This window comes from Ursus maritimus, unplaced genomic scaffold (genome assembly GCF_017311325.1).
Source record: "Ursus maritimus isolate PB19 unplaced genomic scaffold, ASM1731132v1 scaffold_34, whole genome shotgun sequence".
Taxonomy (NCBI): Eukaryota; Metazoa; Chordata; class Mammalia; order Carnivora; family Ursidae; genus Ursus; species Ursus maritimus.
The window spans coordinates 28,481,012-28,484,502 of NW_024426008.1; the positions used below are offsets into that span (position 1 = coordinate 28,481,012).

A 3,491-nucleotide genomic window follows, 5' to 3' on the forward strand; every position below is an offset into this window, starting at 1 on the left:
GGGGGGGTCTCCATTCACAGGCAGGGAGGCTCCAGGGAGGGTGGGCAGCCTCAAGGCCACTGCTCCCGCTGCCTGGGACTGGGACCCCTGACCCCACCCCCAGCCTCTGCCTTCCCCTCCCACTTTCAGGACCTGCCTTGTTGCGTTCTTGTGTCCATGACTCTGTGTCTCAGTTTCTCATCTGTGACCTAGGATGCTAGCAGTGAGTTTCTCCAAGAGCACGGTGAGGACCCACTGGGTGAATGTGTGTGCTGGGCACACAGTAGTCACATTCCTGCCCGCCGTACAGCACCCACTCCTGGAGAGGACTTGGGGCAGCACCTTCCCCCATGGGGGACCCTTTGGACGGGTATAGCCTTCCCCGCATGAGCGCCAGGGTGGGAAGAAAGTCTTGCTGGGGTGAGAGGCAAACCCCCGGGGTCTTCAGATGCACCACCTGGAGCGGGAGCCCCAGATGGCAGGGTGGCTGGGCTAGGTTGGTCCTGTGTCCCTGGCGCACACCTGGCAGTGGGGGGACTGACTGGGAGGCCCACGCTGAAAGCCCCTGTCCGTCTCAGGATGCCCGCTGCAGGCCAGGGTGTCCTCGTGGGGGCAGTGGGGCAGGTCACTCACCTTCCAGGGTAGCCTGGCGCAGGGAAGAGCCCGACAGCAGATGGACCCCGCAGGTGCCCCCACAGCTGTGCCTGTGCCCCCACGACTTCACGGAGGCCAGGCTGCCCGCGTTCCCTGCAGGAGCGGGTTGTGGCTGGAGACAGGAAGAAAAGTCAACATCAACTTTACAGTGAAAATGGCCCTTGGCTGTGTCATGCCTGCTGTGTCTTGGCGTGGAGACACCTGCCTTGGCCCACAGGAGACACTGGGCTCACACCCAGCTGAGGACACGGCAGGGAGGGAGCCGGACAAGGGGGGATGTGGCTCCTGGGCCACATCGGGGCTGCACAGAGCTCAGCTGTCCAGGGGAAATTCGCTCCTTTCCTCACTTCTGCCTTCCTGGAAGACTTCGGGACTGGCAGGGTCTTGCCCAAGTTCTAAAATGCCACCCTGACATGGCCACGGGGTCACTGCCGGCCAGTGCTGAGCCCACGGGAAGCAGGTCTGCCCAGCCTCCGGCCCAGCTGCTGCGGGAAACTCCCCCAGCAGGACTTCCTGCTGGGACACTGACGTGGGTCCGCAGACCTCTCAGGGCAGGCTCGCACCTTGTGGCCTTCATGCCACATCTGAGCAGTAGGCTTGTGTCCACTCTGCTGGGTCAGATGATGGACACCCAGGCCCTGCCACACCCTCCTAGGTTCTCGGGTCCCTCCCCAGAGGGAAGGACTTCAAAGCCCCCGCTCCCACTGGTACTCGCTGTGCCCCAGCGGAGGGGCTGTGGTGGGCCAGGATCTGAAGTCCTGGGTCCTGCTCAGCTCACACAGCCGTTTCCCGGGCTTGTCCTTTCTCCGTGCGGCTGGTTTGGGAGGCCGGATGCCCTGGCTGGCTGTGCTCCAGCAGACCAAGGGGCCTCCACGCCCGCATTTAGTCCCGTCTGCCCATTTTGCACATGAGGGAACTGAGGCAGAGAACGCGGGTGTGGGATTCTGGGGTGCTAGACAGAGGCGCCTGTGGAAGTGCACCCTAGCTCTTAGCAGGGCAGCTGATGGACATCGTGGATTTGGTGGTGGCCTTGGTCTCTCCTTCTAAAAATGTGAAGGTGCCCCTGGGCAGGAGTTCCTGTCCCACACTCTGACCGGGGTGTGGGGTCAGTGACAGGCAGGGCAGGCAGGATTGGAGGGCATCAGTGAGCTCTGGCCTGGTCTCATCTCCCAGGGGAGCAGGAGGCTGGGGTGGGCACCCTATCTCCTCCCAGCCAGGCCTGGGCTAGACTGGAGCGTCCATTAAGCTTTGGCCAGAACTGGGTGCTTGGGTGCAGCAGGTCTGGTTCCCGTTTGTCCTAAACCCTCCACGTCTGAGCCGAGGACACACAGCACAGTGGCCCTGGGCTAGGTGGCCTGGGCCCTGCTGGCTGCCCGTGAACAGCCACCCCAAGGCCCTCCATCCACAGAAGGTGGGCTTCCCTGCCCTCCTCCAGCTCCTTACCCATGAGGCGCCTTCCTGGCTTTTAAGGGAAAAAGATCCAGAGCTCACCCAGCTCCTGGGACCACCACTGTGGTTTGCGGAAGTCCCGTGGCCCACGCAGGTCATGGGCAGAGGCCTCTGTGGGCGGTTCCCAGAGTGGCTCCGGGAAGTCTGTTCTGGCCCAGGGCTGCGGCCGCCTTCCGACCCTACCCTGGTGGGCTTCCCTGGGACTCAGCCGTCACCCAGGCCCCAGAGTCCCCCTGCGGCTCCAAGCCCCTCCTCGGCGGCCACCAGGCTGTGTTATGCCCTGGGCAGCTCCCTCCACCGCACGCCCCCGCTCTGTGAAAAGGGAGGTTAATGCCCCCTCTCCATTAGTGGGGAACTCTGTGCCCAGAGCGCGGCCTGGGGCCTACCGATGGGGAGACGGAGACCAGCCGCAGGCCGAGCACATTGTCAAGGCCACACGGCCAGGCTGTGGTGAGCGGGGCGGACAGGGCTCCTGCTGGCGCCCCCTATCACTGCAAGGGTTCAACAGGAAGCAGATGGTCGCGTGGGCAGGAAGTGCCCTGCACCAGGAGAGGCGTGTGGCCCAGGCCCTAGCTTGCCACCCAGGGCTCCGAGGCAGCGGCCAGGCCCACCACAACCTCACGGGCTGTGTGCTCCTGGCCCTGGTTCACGCATGGGAGACTGAGGCCCCCAGGGCGCTGGCTGTCCTGAGGTCACACCGCTGGAGCCCGGGGGTGCCTCTGAGTGCACAGCCCCCACAGGCTGGCCCTGACCCCAGCCCCCTCTGCAGGGCGTTTCTGAGCCCCGGTGCGTGGGTTCAAAGTGCAGCCCTCACTTGTCTTGGCTTTGGACAAGGTGCTTCCGGGGCTAGCCTCAGTTTACCCACAGTGAGTGTGTCTGAGGACGGGGCTGGGGAGGGCACCCTGGAGGAGGACACCCAGCAGAAGGATGAGCAAGATAGTGAGCTGCGCCCTGGGCGGAGGGGAGCGGAGACGCGGGGCACTGAGGTGTCCTTCCGTATTTGACCGCGTGTCTGTAAAGGACTCTGACGGCCTAGAGGGGCTCAGGAGAGAAGGGAACTCCTCCTCCTCCTCCACGGAGGCCAGCGGGTAGCCTAGACGTGCGTGTGCTGTGTGTGCACGTGTGCCTGTCTGTATACGTGAGCGCGTGCGTGCGCCCCTACGTTTGTTCGTATCCGTGTGGACGTACCCGTGCTTGTGGCGCCGCGCTCTTTCCTCCGGGACTGTGGTGGCCTTGAGGGAAGCTGCTTGGGCGCTTCTGGTTCCTGACGCCAGGAGCACACGCGCAGCAGGCCGGCGCCCCGGACGCCCGCCCCGCCCCGCAGAGGGGCCACACGGGAGGAGGCGTGGCCAGCCCGGCAGCTTTGCAAGAGCAGAGGGGGGACAGCCAGGTGCTGTGGGAGCACAGGC

At 64.7% G+C, this 3,491-nt stretch overlaps 1 protein-coding gene and 1 long non-coding RNA gene across 2 annotated transcripts in view; one reads left to right on the forward strand and one right to left on the reverse strand.

Moving 5' to 3' along the window:
• Positions 1 to 3,485, reverse strand: part of LOC103663170 — a 16,859-nt gene extending 13,374 nt beyond the window's left edge. Inside the window, exons 1-2 of the long non-coding RNA XR_005831878.1 lie at positions 3,271 to 3,485; positions 613 to 745 (exon numbers count right to left, since the gene is read on the reverse strand). This is a non-coding gene — a long non-coding RNA (uncharacterized LOC103663170). The remainder of the gene's footprint in view (positions 1 to 612; positions 746 to 3,270) is intronic.
• NINJ1 (ninjurin 1) overlaps positions 1 to 3,491 on the forward strand; it is an 8,971-nt gene that overhangs the window by 1,766 nt on the left and 3,714 nt on the right. The gene's annotated exons all lie outside the window — the stretch shown is intronic.